The sequence below is a fragment of the Cheilinus undulatus genome, linkage group 4 (genome assembly GCF_018320785.1).
Source record: "Cheilinus undulatus linkage group 4, ASM1832078v1, whole genome shotgun sequence".
In the NCBI taxonomy this organism is placed as follows: domain Eukaryota; kingdom Metazoa; phylum Chordata; class Actinopteri; order Labriformes; family Labridae; genus Cheilinus; species Cheilinus undulatus.
This window is the reverse complement of record NC_054868.1, coordinates 20931048-20946970: the sequence shown is the minus strand read 5'-3', so window position 1 is coordinate 20946970 and position 15923 is coordinate 20931048. Positions and strand designations below refer to the sequence as shown.

The 15923-nt window shown below is 38.2% G+C and overlaps 1 protein-coding gene across 2 annotated transcripts in view; it reads right to left on the bottom strand.

The window, feature by feature from the left end:
* add3a (adducin 3 (gamma) a) overlaps window positions 1-203 on the bottom strand; it is a 162180-nt gene extending 161977 nt beyond the window's left edge. The window contains exon 1 of one of the 2 annotated variants that reach the window (XM_041785435.1): window positions 58-203. The gene's annotated coding sequence lies outside the window, so the exon portion shown is untranslated. The remainder of the gene's footprint in view (window positions 1-57) is intronic. The other variant, XM_041785438.1, reaches the window with a different exon arrangement.
* Window positions 204-15923: the final 15720 nt, after the last annotated feature.

Genomic DNA, 15923 nt, shown 5'->3' with positions numbered 1-15923 from the left:
CAGTAAAGTAGCAAAAATGACTCATAACTCATAAAGGTACTGTGTACGTAAACTCACCGGTCAACGGCTGTGTACGTACGGGTCACACGTAACTGCGAAACACTCCGTACCCTATTTTTTTCACATATTCAATACACAGCAATACAGTCTTCAGGTGGATCCCACTGGTGTGGAGTCTACCACCGACAGCCGTCCACTAGAAAACCAAGCATGCCCGGACCTTTTTCTGACTCACGGTTTGAAATCCGAAGGTTCCGTTCAGACACGACCTGCCGGAGCACTTTCACTGATGTACACTCTGTGTGATAGGGTTTACCTGACTCCCAGCGGAAAGCTAATGCGGCTCGCATGATTTGTAGATCTAATAATCAAGCCTGAGCGGAAACACTGGCGCACAATATCGCAGGAAGTGAGCTTCCAATGACTATAAACGGTGATGCACTTTTTAGCAAAACCCTTGCTTTGAGGTGGTGCATGTGACTCAAACGAGCTGCTGCGGATGTGTATTATTTATGTTTGCCCCAGTTCTGATAGAGGGTGTTCAAATTGTCTTAAGCTATGGATTTATTGTGCTTCAATGGCTTTAAACATGTTCAATCTTACATACATTTGTTTTCCTAACTTGTAAACGGCTTCACTTTTATTCGAGGTAGAATTCATAACATTTTATGTTTTTTAGATACCTTACTGGACTGTAATATATTACATATAGTTCTAAATTATGTATTGTAGTCATATATATATAATATAAACTTTAACTCTATCGTTTATGATAACTAACTGGCGTGGCTTAGGCATTGATAGTGGAGATATTTTACTTTAAAGAACATTATTTTTCTTTTGTAGTGAATACAATTGTTTAGGCATTTGGAGGAGTTAAGCATTCAAGAAAATATTAAAATTAACTATTAAAGAAATTAAAAGGAAAGGGGCTTCTCCTGAACTCAGAAGCCCAGCCTTCACCAAAAAAAGCTTGATGTTGATGGAGTTTGTTTGTTTGTTTGTTTGTTTGTTTGTTTGTTTTCAGGAATAGGCTACATTACCTTGCCATGACAATAAAGACATTTAATTTGTTTTAAATGAGAGTTCTTTTGAATTTCCTTGTTTTAGATGTTGAATTATGCTGCAATGACTCCATCTAGTGGCCGTATGGATTCTAGTGCATCATGTTCCTACTTTTCAAATGGAACTTGTGAGGGCAGACTGCAGCACAGTACTCACTCATCAAAATACATTTATTATCATTCTAATTTGCATTTTTCTGCCTTATTTCTTATTTTCTCTTTATTTATTTAATGACATCAAAACTTTCCACTAGTTTTTGAGACAGGAGACCAAACAGGGGCATAGCTAGGGATTTGGGCCCCTCGCAAGACAATTACAAAGGGCCTTCCAGCCAATGTTTTTTTGAATTACATTTTACCTGTATCAATGAGCAATAAAATTTACTTATATTGTTCCTTTTACATTAGTTTGTGTCCACATCAGGAACATGCTTACAATACTGTTCTACTTCTTTATTCACCTTATACTGATGTACCTTAAAGGCCAGTCTGCAAACACTGTCTCCCTCTCTTTATCAGTGAGCTTTCCTGGCCATAATCCTGGGGTGATTGGCAAATATATTTATCTGAACTGAACTCACTTTCTTCACCACTATCTTATGTCATTCCCTCTTCTTTACAAGAGCCTTTCATTTTCTATGCTTTCTTCTCCCTGATCTTTCTCCTCTTGCTCTCTGTCCCTGCTTTCTTCTCCTCCATTTTCTTCATCTTGTTCTATGTCCCTGCTTTCTTCACCTCCATCAGCCTCTTCTTGCTCTCTGCCCCTGCTTTCTTCTCTTCTGTTTTCTTCATTTTTCTCTCTTCCCCTGCATTCTTCACCTCAGTTTTCTTCATCTTGCTTTCTGTCCCTGCTTTCTTCTCTTCCATTTTCTTCATCTTGTTCTATGTCCCTGCTTTTTTCACCTCATTGTTCTCATTTTGCCTTCTGTCCCTGCTGTCTACTTTTCCATTTTCCTCATCTTGCCCTCTATCCCTGTTTACTTCTCTTCCACCATCTTAAGCAATTAACTAAACCATGATGTCCGCTCACATCTCTTTGAAAAGAACTTGGTGAGGAGTTAGTTTCCCTTCCTTTTCTTTCTCTTTCTTTTTCTTTTAGCAACCTGATCATATGTGTTTAGACATCATTTTTCCAGTTTACAGTCACCATTCCCCTTCCTCCAGGCTCTGTCCTCCTGCGCACTGGACTCTACCATTTGGACATTTCTGAAGGCAGGAGCAGGGGCCACGCCATATTTTATTTCACTCTATTTGACACATATTTTAGTATGCTGACTGATTCATTTAGACACTTTTGATTAAATATAACACTATTAATTAAGAAAGAAATCATCAGAAATTCATTCCAGGCTTCTCAAGGGCCCTCTCTCCTCTGCTGGCCCGGGTAATCAGTACCCTTTTCCACCCCCGTGCTACAACCATGAGACCAAGGAAAGATTTTCCACTTACTAGTCAATCCAGGATGCTGTTAATCCTTGGAATATGGATTTAATCCATAAAATTATAAAAAAAAAATCAAGAGCACAGGGAATTTGTACATGTTCCAATCGAAGTTTCAAAGCTACTTTAGCCGGTTGTGTGCGATTGATCAGCATACATTTTTTTAAAATAAAATTTTCCCAGCACTAATATGAAGATTTTGAATCTTACTAAAAGTTACCAAGCTTAAAAGATAATGTCATATTGAACTGCTAAATCTATCAGTTTAATATGTATATAAAGTGCACACCAGTGATATATTCCAGTTAGCTGATATTTAAAGTTGGTTAAAGTAAAGAAAATAACTATTAGTTGTTGTAGGTAATCTGTATGGAAATTCTTTTATTACCAGTTCTGTACCAGGACATGCACAAATCAATCATTACAGATAAAGCACAGGTGTGTTTCAATCATCAGGTACAATCAGGACAGCATACTTGAGAACCTGTTGTGCCGGATAAGTTGATGTTTGTGGTAAGAAACACCAGCTCACCTGTGCTCTTCATCAGCCTCTCCTCAACGTGTACATCATGTTTGACTGGCAGCTCAGACACACCCTGTGAGGTTCTGCTTGAAGCAAAGAGCAGCACTAAAGTGACAACACATTTATACCTCTTACAGCCTGATAACGCAAATATTAGCCAGAAAATTCCCATTTTTTGAAACTGAAATGTTTTTAAACCATCTACCAAAATCCAAAAAAAAGAGGAAAAAGCCATAAAATTTCACATTTCTTCTGTATCACGTTTGATTCATCAGGCATACATCAAGCATCACTGATAATCCACTGGAAGGACATTTTAATCATTTATCTGATTGCATTCAAAAGCTTTTAAAGTAATTTATTGATCCTGCTGATGAGATAGAGGTCTAATAAAAGTATGTTTCAAATATGATACAATAGGCTTTAAAGGGATATATCGTATATTTGTTTGAATGTAGTAATCCCTAATATTAGGTACCAATAAGGATGATATACATAAAGGGGTAGCAGATACATTGGACACCAGTGATTGTACTGCTACATTGACCTGCAAAAGCCCGGCAACCTCTTTTCTCTGTAACTTGAGTCATTTAAGTGGCACCCAACCGCACCTCTCTTGTAATAATCATATGCCAAGGAGATAGTCAGTCATTGTGTGATTTGACACTTTTCTGGCAGAGGTCGTACATCACCTTTTCCTTGGCAATTATGTTTGGCACAGCTCAGGAGGTTTTCCAGGAAGCATAGAATCATTACTGAGCTCAGTGATACAGTCTTGTGACACTCTGAACCAAGTCAACGAGGTCAAATACAAACAGTTTGTGTTTGGTGAACATTCAAGTGCCAAATATTTCATTTTAACTCAAGTGGTCTTATCAGACAGCTGATGATACTAATAAATGCTTAGATTAAGATGAATCTAACATAAAATATTGTTAAATTAAATGCATTGTTACTTCCAAAGATGCCTTTTTTCAGAGAACAGATAAACAAAATCCAACATGACAAAAACTAAAATCTTAGGAAGTGCATTTGTCTAATGTTCACTCAAAATATCTCCACATATCAAATACTAACACATTCACCTCACAACTCCACATAAGCATCTTTTTACATGACTTAAAAACAAAACAATATGACCAGCTTTATCTTTAATATGTCTAAAAAAAATCTGTATTTTGATCATCAAATTTCACTTACTGTCTTGAAACGAGACTAACTTATTCAGGTAGGGCATGTCATTTCAAGACATTAATGAAGTGAAATGTTTTTGCCTTACTGGGTTTAATTTTTACTCTTTGCAAGCAACTCAGACCTTTTTTGCTCTTCATATCTAAATGTTGGTGCTAATCTAGTGTTATAAACTAACAAACCAGCTGTATTACTGAGCCACTGATCATCAACTGGTGGCCCGTGGGCCATATCAGGCCCTCCAAAGCTTCCAATCTGGCGACCAGAAGATCAGTAAATTCAGAAATGGTGGAAAAGAAGACGGGGTTTTATGGGTATCTTTTGGCTGCAGCTGTTAAATCACCCCCCAAAATGATTAATATTGAAATCCTTTTAGAACGACTTAACCATTTGATCTGTTTTTACAAAAATTCACTTGTCAGCTAATATTAGTAAATATTTTAAAAATATATATTTTAAAGGATAGGTCAAGACTGGTGGAAATGTTGCAAAAATGGCCACATAAAGTGGTGAAAAGAGGCTAGAAAGTGGAAAAGATGAGTGCTAAGTGTAAAAATGGGTTGTGGCACAAAGGGACAATAATTGTTAAGTAAACTGGTGTTAAAATGTGGCATAAAATGGGTAAAACAGGGAAAAAGGGGCAACAAGTATCAAAAATGGGTCAAAGGGGCAAAAGTGGTGCAAAAACAATGATTAAAAGGTGAAAAAGTGGTAAAATAGATAAAAAGTGGCACAAAGGAGATACAGCATGAAAGAAAATTGGCAAAAAGGGATTAAGGAATGGGAGAAAATGGGTGAGAGGGGCAAAAAGGGGCAAAAAGTATAAAAAATAAGTTAAATGTAGCAAATTATAGCAAAAATAGCCTGACAAAGTAATGAAAATGGGGTTAAAAGTGGCACACAGGGGCAATAATTGGCAGAAAAGTGGCTACAAGAGTTTAAGAGTGGCAAAATAGGGGAAATGGCAAAAATGATCAAAATTGGAAATGGCCAAATGAAGCAGTGAAAAGTGCTTAAAAAGTGTCAAAACTTCGCAAGTCACACTGAATCTGACCTTTTCAGATTCAGGCCACTTTCATATGTGGTTCTGAATCAGATACATATCTGATCTTTTGGAAGTTGACTTCAGAAGAAAAGATCAGAATTGAGCATTGAGGCCTGCAGTGTGAACATAGCCTATATCTGGCCCTTGTGCAAATACACTTGATGACCCCTGTCCTAAACAATAACAACTGTTACCAAAAATACGAAATATCAGCATTTGCTGTGCTTTTATTCAGAGGTGTTTGGTGTGATATTTTTACAATCTCACATTGATATATTGAGCTACAAATCAGAGGATCTTGGGGTGGCTGTGAGCAGTGGTAGAGTCAGTAGTTTTCAACCAGAAGGTCGGGGTCGCAGAGGCTACCTGTGGACCCTTGCAGTCTCTTTAGGTCTCCTCATATCAGAAATGACAATATGCCCTCTCTGTGGGTGCTGCAAAGTATCCTGGGATAATGAGTCTTTAAGTTTATATGACTCTTTTTTGAACAGTTCCCTTAAAAAAAACAGGCCTCTGCAGTGTTTGCTAGGCCTGAGTGTTTTTTCACATGGCTGATTCCCGACAGTGTGAATGGGGAACTACGGGCCAGTTTTATCTTGATAACAGAAAGCTTAGACGTCCTTGTTATGTTTTCTTACCCGGTAACAGATACGATATAAAATATATTGAAGCACAATTGTTTTACCATTCTGCTAAAACTTGCTCTGTAATGTTAAGTTAAATCTTGTGCCAGACGTGTGCTAAGCCTGCATAGAGTTACTGATAAGTTGATTGTTGTGCATCCTTCATGCCATGTTCAGTGCAATATAAGCATGAGTTCAATTAAAATTCCTGTCTTTGAGCCATTCTTCACCTGCCAGCAAGATAATATAAAAATCTAATTTCTGTTCAGAGCTAGAAATACAAAAAAGTATTACTTATTCTATTAAATAATCTTGAGAACTAAAAAATAGAAATATGCTATACATCCAGGGCATTTAAAATAAATTTGGGGGTGCAGATGGCCGAGTAGTTTAAGGCGCGCCCCATGTGCGCGGGCGTGCGAGGTATGCTTGGGATCATTGTCCTGTTGGAAGGTCCAATGGCCCCCAAACTTCATCTTCTTCACAGACGGCGTGACCTTCCCTCGTAGGAACTTCCACAGAGCATCACAGTTGCCTGACACCACCATGCCTAACTGTGAGCATAGCATTGTTTCAGCATGTTTCATTCTTCTTCCTCCTGACATACCACTGATCCATGTGCCAAAAAAGTTCCAGTTTTGTTTCATCACTTCACAGAACAGTCCCAAAATTCTGTGGCTTGTTTATATGATTTTGAGTATACTGGAGACGGCCTTTCTTGTGCATTGGGGTCAGTAGTGTTGTACGTCTTGGAGTTCTGGCATGGAAACGGTCTACGTTCAGTACATGCCTCACTGTACCCACTGAAACCTCAGTCCGTGTTACCACCAAGTTTTGCTGGAGTTCTTTTGAAGTCACTCAAGGGTTTTTCCCAGTCTGCCTTCAAAGATATCTGGTTGCAACCATTGCTAGCTTCCTTTTTCTGCAGTAGTAAGGACTATTCCTGTAAATCTGAACCTGCAAACTATGCTTCTACTAGTGTCTCGAGGAACATTCAGTACTTTTCTTTTTATATCCTGTCCTTGTTTGTGAAGGGCAATGATCATTCTTTTGACTTCACCATATTTCTATCATACAGTCACATGTGATACTCAACAAACCTCTCATAGTTCAGGTATTTCATGTGTTCCAGCTAAAGCAAGCTTGCTAGAATTAAGCCCTTCATTAGAAGCATTTGGTATTTTTGGAGCTATTTCAGTTGCTTTGTTTGATTTGTTCATTACAAACAGCTGAAAGTCTCTAAATTTTCACAGTAAACCTGAAATGCAATAGGGGTTGAATAATTTTGATTGCAACTATATTCAGTTGATTTACTGCAGTGCTGGGTGTAATGCAGTGTGTAAGCTTTCCCTCTTCCCTGACCAGTCTCCCAGTCCCTGCTGCTGAAATACACCTCCACAACATGGTGCTGCCATAACCATGCTTCACTGTTGAGATGGTATTGAGCAGATAATGAGCAGCGCCTGGTTTCCTTCAGACATAAGGTGTAGAACTGAGGTCAAACTGAGGTCAAATTGGTAGAGTGCTGCAGTGAGGGTTGACCTCCTGGAACTTTGCCCTATCTCCACACAGGATCTTTGGAGCTCAGTCAGAGTGACCATCAGGATCTGGGTCACCTCTCTGACAAAGGCCATTCTCCCAAATTGCTCAACTGAGTTCTGTTTATACCAAACTCATTCCATTTGAGAATCAGCAGAAACGTTATTGCAGCCTTCCGCAGATCTGTGCATTCATTATAACAATCCTCTGAGCTCTGCAAGCAGTTCCTTTGACCTCATGGCTTGGTTTTTTCTTTAACATACATTGTCAGCAGTGAGGCTTTCTATAAAGAGGTGTTTGCCTTTCCAAATAATACCCAATCAATTTAATTTACCACAGGTAGGTTTCAATCACAGCAAAGATTGAGAGAAATTGGAGGCACCTTGAAATTTCTCTTCATTGCACCAGTTGTTGCAAAGGGTGTGGATACCTGCGCCGATGTGATATTTAAGGTTTTGGTTTTTAATAAAATTTCTAATGATTCTAAATACTGTTGTCACTTTGTCATGATGGGGCACTGAGTGTAGGTTAATGAGAGAGAAAAAAAAGTTGGCCTAAACCAATAGACCCCCCCTTACCTTACTGACCTCCTCCACCATCACATTCCTACCCATACCCTCCGCTCTTCTTACTCCAACCTCCTCTCCCCAGCACCGAACCCGGTGCACCGAACAGAGCTTTCTCCATGGCAGCCCCCTCCCTCTGGAACTCTCTCCCAACACACATTCAAAACTGCACAGACTTACCTACATTTAAATCACTATTGAAAACTCACCTTTTTAGAATGGCTTTTAATGGCTTGTACAGTGTCTTTGAGTTATATTGAAAAGTGCTTTATAAATAAAATGTATTATTATTATTATTATTATTATTATTATTAATAATAAATGATTCTAGCTTCAGGCTACAACAGGCTACACGAAGACTAAAAGACAGGGCTTAGCTCTCATGTTGTGTTCGAGGGCTGTTAAGATTGAGCGAGTTAATCATCATTAACCAAGGTCCATAATTAGTGCATTATTTTTTAAACCACAAGTAACCGCAAGCTTTCTTTCAACACATTTTGTTTAAGGCACATCAGCATCTCCCTACAGCTACAGTGATGTAACAGAAGTCCACCACTGCTCCTTAATGTCTCATTTACCTTTAAAAACTCAAAAACAGCTCAGTGGACAAGTCAGACAACATCTGGACCATTTCAATGTTCTCTTATTTCATTTTCAGTCCAGAACAAGTTCTTTTTTTCTGTGGTTAAGTTCATGTTTTAATCTTCGACCTACCTCTAAGAACAGGTCAGACAAAAAAAAAAAAAGTTAATTAACGTTAGTTTACGACTGGTTAAATCTCAAATGAGAACAAAACCGTTTAATATGTAAGAGTGTAATTCTAAAATGCTATGAAAAGGGTGCGATCAACAACAGAAATTTGCTGATTGAAGTTTTTCATTTTTTGACTGCTCTAGTTCACACCAGATGTGTATAAAATCATTTGAGTGAGTTAATAAAGTCAGTGTAAAGAAGCAAGTAACCGTGAAATTACCTTGGGTGGTGCAAATGCTGCAAATATGCAGTGAGAGTCATATGAATTCAGTGAGTACTTTGTGTGAATGAAGCAAAATTGTGCTGCCTTCAATGCTTCATTTACTTATTCTCAAAATTAAAAAAATCTGAACTAATTCGAATAACTCATGGCAGGGGTTTTTACTTTAATTATTGTTAGGGAGGCTTAGGACCCCCTCAAAAATGTCCTAACAACGTCCATGTGTTCAATTATCTACCAGCTATATTTTCAGCTTATTTTGTGTGATGATAAAGTTTGATTTTGTAAGCTTTTAAAAGCTCTCTGTAAATAATACCATAAATGGACAGGAAGAAATGTTTGAGAATTGTGATTTGGCTCTGCTGACTATAATTAAACATGGTTTGATTGACGGATGTTTGAAATGGGAACAATGACTCTTTTCAAAAAAACTCTATCTCTAAACATGACCATCCTTTCCCAGCATCCTTGTCAAACATCTCTCACACCTGTCCTCTGTTTCCTCATGCTTCAATCACTGGTTCATAAAACAGTCTGACGTACTTTCTGATTGAAGCCCTCTGTGTTTCTCAAAGACATTTTTTTGATGATTTGACAGCATGCAAGACAATTAATCTGACTGAATGAATCATCAGCCCTGTACGTTTCGGTGTAACTAGTCCTGAAAGACCAATGTTGCATTCAAAGCTTTGTTCATTTTTATCTTTGTCAGTAGCAGGGTTCGAAATAGTGGCAGGTTGATATATAATCTACAAACCACTGACTTTTTTTTTTTTTACCAGCCACTTTATTTAATCAGGCAGCAAAAGGTAACAAAGTAAATTATAATAGCCGAGGCTTATATTATTCAAGTTATAGGCTGTTATATACATGGAAATGCTTCAACTATTAAAGAAAATACTGACATGATCTCTGATCTTGTTCATGAACAACAAAACAGTTTACTTTTTTGTTATTTTGAGGCTGGTTAGAGTTTCCATTGCTGTCAGGTCCTCAAATACAGATTTAACAGCAACTCAATCTCAAGTCTGCTTGTCACTGCTCATAAAGTCAGTAAGTCTTCAGTGTTAATTCAACTCCCATGGTGTTAATTTTTAACACTTTATCAAAGTTAATAGAATTCTCACTGGTTCTGGGTTAAATGACACATGTTGATATTCTATTTCCTTTCACTACGTGGGTAAATTTGAAGGTTTTGCAATATCAATTGCTGACACATTGCAATGCACTTTCCTAAGGATTGTTTTTTAACACCTATTGTAAAGTCATATGTCAGTACACCACCCTTTACAGCAGAAGATAGGTGGGGAGTGACTAACTCAGTGGTTACCTTCTGCCATGGTGCAGAAACGTCTAACATCGAAAAACATCAACAAAACAGTGATCACGATACAACAGGCAACATCTAAACATGTCTGAACACATCTAAAACAAGATATCCAAGGGCATGATGGGAAAACTCCATTGTGAATTGGTAATGGGCAAAGTTTATATAATTTGATTTCTACAGAGCTGGACTAACTTTGATGATCCTCACTGTCAAATAACTCCAACAGTGAAGGCCATTACACTTAGAATGGTGTTAAAATTACAATTTGGGAGTTAAAATCAACTGTAATAACTTTGCAAAGCAGATGGATACATCTGTTTCCATGTTTCTCAGTGGCGAATCCATCTTGCAAAACTCCCATCTGAACATTTGGGCCCGGTTAGAAAGTGACAGGACCAGTCAGTGTTGAGGGGCAGTACTTTCAGGCACGGCGGAGTTGTGTAAGCAAGCAGCAACAACAAGCCGGTGCAATTATGGTGGAAGACATTAGCGTGGATACTGCTAAAGTGCCGGTTTTATCAGGACTTGATGACATTTCTTCATTAAAAGAAGAACAAAGAACAGCACTGAGTTTTTTCTTTTCAAAAATGACAAAAGTCGTGTACTCGTCTACAGTCACCATGGTTCGTGTTATGCAGTCCTTATAGAGTTTACTACTTCGGTAGGGGCGCAGCCTGATAGCAGCTATGTCACGTGTTTTGTTGCTCTGATTGGCCTGTAAAGGTGTGACAGACAGAGCGCTCATCCAATCACCCTCCGAGTTTTTTTCAAAGGATCTGCCCTTACTGACCGCTGTTTATGACTGGTTTTTATTTGTAATATTTAACACTGAGACTTCAACACTACAGTTTTTTTGTTGCGAAAGAATAAACAGAAAGTCAGGATTCAGTACATGCTGCTGGTCTACTGCAGAAATCCCCAATTAGTTTCCCCAAAGGCCAAAATGTTTAGGGAAAAGTGAGAGAAGGGTCGGAGGACCGATTTTTTCCCCACCCAATAACAATATTAGTCCACAACACAACAATTGAATGTAAAGTTTAAAAATGTTGAATTTTACCATTTGTAAGTATTCACAGGGGCCTACAGTGCCAACAAACTGAAACCACTTAATTTAAACATTTTGGATTTGCTGAACATGGAGGTACATTTCTATAATAATAAGATCATCATATGAAATTATTGCCTTCTCCCACTGTCTTTCATCTTCTCTCCCTTTTTGTGCTTATTCATTGCACAGACACATGCTGGTTGCCTCTAATACACTGACTCATGGATACACACCTTAACTGATACATACAAACTGAAAACTCAAATTCCTGTGTCTCCTTCAACTGTAGCCCTTTTTCACCTCCTACTAAAACCTCTGATACAAAGATATACAAATCAACATAAGCTAAGTGTAAAAGGATCATCTACACACAGTCATTTCTTTCTGGCATTAAAAAGTAGTTTCCATGACACAATAACTCAACAAAACATGCTATCTTTTGATTGTTACATAAAATATTTGACATGTGTAACTCACCCACCACTGAGAGACGGGACAGCAACCAGATGCAGCAATATTTATGTTGTTTGGCCTGTACTCTGGGCACTGGTTTAGATGTGTTGAATTTTGTTGCTTTTGTGGTATCTGCAGTCTTTGCAGATTTGAATGCCTAGAATTTAAGATCACTTGATTTTATTGTTTGGATAAAAAGGCCTAGTACTAGATAAGTTCTGAACATCCTTTTACAGCATAAAATTGTAAAATTAGGGTGCTCAATGGATGATGTTTTTTTTTTTTGTTGTTGTTTGTTTGTTTGTTTTTTTGTTTGTTATTTGGGGTTCCCTCTTCTTGTCTTCTTTGCTTAATTTTATATATATATATATATATATATATATATATATATATATATATATATATATATAGTTTCTATCCTTTTCAAAATGTTTAAAATAAAATGCCTTTTACTGTCACAAAATCCCTATTTATTATTTTTGTTTGCCTGGAAAATACCCACATTTGGCTGGTGGCAGGTGCTAATTTCCCACCCTGGTCAGCAGAAGTGTCAAAAGTATTCACATTCATTACTCAGGTAGAAGTACAGATACTAGGGTTTAAAAATACTTCTGTATAAGTTGAAGTATCAGCTCAAGCGTTTTACTCAAGTAAAAGTGTAAACGTACTGGTTTCAAAACTACTTAAAGTATAAAAGTAAAAGTAATGTAAGGGGGAAAAATGCCTTTAAGGACAAAAGCTTAGGCTGCGCCACAGGGGCCTATAGTGCACTACCCCACCTCCCCAAAAAACATTTTTCTAAAGGCCATAATGACTATAATGTTGTGTTAAAATGTTGAAGTTGAAAAATTTGGGATGCACCTGTTTCAGATGCATTTATGCCCATTGAAAATGAATGCATTTTAGTACAATGCAAATACATTCAAGAACCATATATGTGTACCACTGAGCATTAACATGTGTTTCATGTAGCGGAAGATATGATGACTAGTTGCCTATAAGTATTGGTCTTCCTGGCTACAAACCTCCTCACTGGTGCTTGGTTGGGACATTTCGTTCGAGTTCTTTTTAGTCTCTGCCATGGACATCTTTGTACTAGGCTACGTACGTCTGCTATTTCCTTGCTGGAGTGTAATGTGATTTGTGTCATGCGCAGGTGCGATGGATCACTTACAAACCAATAGGGTGTCAGAATGGTATTATGTTTATACTTCTCATCCAACCACAATCAAATTCACTCTCTCCATATGGATAGGTGGATAGGTTTTTTGTGTTTTTTTTGTGTTTTTTTTTTAACAATGACAAGACGGAATGATAAGCTGAAATGAAATAGGAGTAACGAGGCTATTTTTAAAATGTAAGTAGTAGAAAGTACAGATAATTGCATGAAAATGTAAAGAGCAGAAGTAAAAAGTAGGCTAAAAAGTAATTACTCCAGTAAAGTATAGATATCCAAAATTTCTACTTAAGTAAGGTAACGAAGTATTTGTACTTCGTTTCTTGAGACCTCTGCTGCTCAGTGCAACGCTTAGTAGAAAACATCATGGGGCTTGTCCAGAATGACTTTTGGCTGTGCCGTTCCAAAATGAGCCTTGCTGATTTACTTTTTCCATTACTAGTTTGGCTGCGCAGGGCTACATTGAGCCACACCTGCGTTGGCCCTGCTCTGGTGCAGGGCCCAAGCATGCACGCCCTGCCTCCAAGCGCACAGCAGTGCCATCTAGGGCAATTTGTCATTGTTTTTGACGCCTCGCAGACGAATTAAATTGGCAACCAAACTTTGAAATACCTGCTAGATCACCAATAGAGGAAGACGGAACTTTGAAGTTAACACAATGGCCAACTCTTGAACAAAACAACTGACGTAGCTGATTAAAATCATCAGCTAAACACGCCACGTCATCAGCTTTAGATGCACCCTCAAATGGATTGCTGTGGTGGAAAGGCACATCCCCTGCTGCGCTGGGCTGCTGTACCGAGTCAGACGAAGTAAAGCCAGGCCACTCAATGTAATGGAAAAACCCTCAGTGTTCTCATGTGTAAGTTGAGGTCAACATACCCTCATGTGAGCAAACTATTCAGGTATGGTAAGGCATGTTACAAGCTTTACTCTAACTCTGATCTTACTGATACCGTATCTTTACTAAATTATCCTGTTTACACTGTTCCAAAATGAGACAGCAGAAGCTGTAAATTGATAAACCCCTTCCTTAACCCAATTTCAGTAAATGCTTTTCACAAACTGATCAATTTCTTATGAATATATTGTCTGCTCCCACTTTAATGTCACTTCTTCTCCCTGTGTCTATTTTCCGCAGTTGTGTGAGTGAAAACCTGTCTGTAAACTTGTCTGTACGTTCAGACACAGTGACACGGTCATCTCAAGATCTGAGCTCCTGCTGCAATCAGTGATTCAGGTTGAGGGCCTGACCCACTTCATGGCTCTCCAATGTGTGTAAAGGGCGTTGTGGCCTATCTCAAACAGGCCACAATGATGAGCCATTGGGCTGCTATTCTTAGAGCAGGGAACTATTTTCTGTTCCTTATTTTTTCCCCCCTTAACCCTGTCACAAGGACAGCTGATACAAATTTTGTGAGGGGGGTAGGGTGGGGCAGAATTAGGGGTTGAAAGGAGGAAAGGAAAAGAATGGATCATAAAAACATGAATACAAGACATTACAAGTTGGAGCCTTGCCACTTTTATTTCTTAGTTTTAATGACGAGAACACAAACATACATGTGGAAAGACTTAAGATGATTGGATTACTTTGCTTTGCCCACAACATTGAATATTAATACAGTCAGTGAGAGGCTCTATAGAAGGCCTCACAGCTAACAATACATATCACAGCAGAAGCCAAGCCATGAGGTCAAAGGAACTGCCTGCAGAGGTCAGAGACAGGATCGTTTCTAGGCACAGATCTGGGGAAGGCTACAAACATAAATCTGATGCCTCCATGATTCTCAAATGGAAGAAGTTTGGCACAACCAAGACTCTTCCAAGAGCGGGTCTTCAGGCCAAACTGAGCAATTGGGGGAGAAGGGCTTGAGTAAGAAAGGTGACCAAGAACCCAAAGGTCATTCTGAGCTCCAGAGATCCTGTGTGGAGATGTGACAAGGACAACCATCACTGCAGCCCTTCACCAATCTGGGCTTATGGCAAGGATGGAAGCCTGTTCTCAGTGCAAAAAACATGAAAGCCTTCTTGACCTCGGAATAACCAGTGTATTTCAACCCCTTAATGCCAATTGTATCATATTTGATACACACTTTTATGATACCTCTATCTAATCAACATGATCCATGAATTACTTGAAAAACACTTTGAATACAATCTGATAAATGATAAAAATGCTCTCCCGTGGATTGTCAGTTTCCAACATGCCTAATGTATCAAGTGTGATACAAAAAAAATATATGCTAAATTTTATGGCAGTTTTTCTTTTTTTGGATTTCGGTACAAGGTTGAATAAACATGTCAGTCTAAAGAAATCAGAATTTTCTGGCTATTATTTGAGTTATCAGGCATCAAAGAGTTAAGAAGAATGTGGCAGTAGCTTTGGGTTGGGTTTAGTTGTCCTGCAAACTGGACAGTGAAGGTCACTGGTGTTGCAATAAGCTTGGATGTATCTAAAGTAGTGGTTTTGAAAAGAATTGGACAATATTTCTTCCTTACAAGAACAGCAAGAAACCACACTGGAAGCTTTACTTGGCAGAAAAGTTTTTAAAATTTTTTCTTAACCACCTGAGCCCTCAGCTATTTATAAATCATGCTGTCTCGACGGCACAGAGTCTAGCATAAACCTCTAAACATCCTTTTTAGGACAACCTCTGCTTTAAGAATTTGTGTGCTGCAGTAGTGTAACTTAGATTTAAAAAAAAAAGTAATGGGACTATAAAGACAAAATTTAAATAATTAAAGAAAATTAAAACTCGAGGATTTAAATATCAATGACTAATTTATTTTTGGAACAAACTTGTTCCCCAATGGGGACCAAAAAGTGAAATATTAATCATGTGACAAAAAGTCTTCAAAATATTCACATATTTACAAAAAAAGTTGTATACACCACAGGCTCTCTGTGTTCTTTTCTCTCTATTATAAAGTCCACCCACTTTTATGAGCAG